The sequence below is a fragment of the Habropoda laboriosa genome, unplaced genomic scaffold (assembly GCF_001263275.1).
Source record: "Habropoda laboriosa isolate 0110345459 unplaced genomic scaffold, ASM126327v1 scaffold2, whole genome shotgun sequence".
In the NCBI taxonomy this organism is placed as follows: Eukaryota; Metazoa; Arthropoda; class Insecta; order Hymenoptera; family Apidae; genus Habropoda; species Habropoda laboriosa.
In genome coordinates this window covers 788,750-789,523 of record NW_017100190.1, presented here as the reverse complement: position 1 = coordinate 789,523, position 774 = coordinate 788,750, and positions in this window count along the sequence as shown.

Genomic DNA, 774 nt, shown 5'->3' with positions numbered 1-774 from the left:
CGATATATCGTTCTCGCGTTTGAAGTGTGTACGCACAGGTGTTACTAGGGAAACACGCGTAACGGTGCTGCATGCATCGCGGTCTCGTTCAGTTTGCAGCAATGGCAAGAGGGACGCGACACAGAGGCGAGAGATCCGAGCTATTCCATGGCAGGTTAGCTGCTGGCTAAGCGTTTCTCTACACACCGAATACGTCGCATAACGCCAACTGTCGGGACAGAGGCAAGGAGGAACGTTGAAGCTCAACGAGACGACGGAGAAGAAGAGACGGAAAGCCGCGTCGACGAAAGATACAGGCGGTGGAAAATAGGTAGAAGTCGACGGGGCCAACGATTTCATTCTTTTTGCTTCTTTTTTTCTTCCATGAAGCTTCGCGGCGCGCTCGGGATGGGATAAGACTCGTAGCTTTCGCGCTAACGCGAAATGAATGGCGAGACGGATAACGGGCAGAGATTATATTATGCATCGTTAAGTACGGAGATAACAAAAATAGCGGAGGAGCACGGATTTCCGTCGCGAAACGAGTTTAATTTGATCGTTTCTTAAGCGTTTTGCACCGAGTCTCGTGTAGGTTAGCTGCAGTGAGAGAGAGAGAGAGAGATACTTTGGCCGTGCAAAAGTCACGCGGTGTACATACATACGTATAGCGCGATGAATGAAAAGTGTCGCGGCAAGTTATCGCAAATTTTTGATCGAAACGTATATGAAACTGAGGAGAAAGTGCATCCAGATGATGGTAGAAATGGTATCGCGTGACGAGGAAATTGTAGAAAG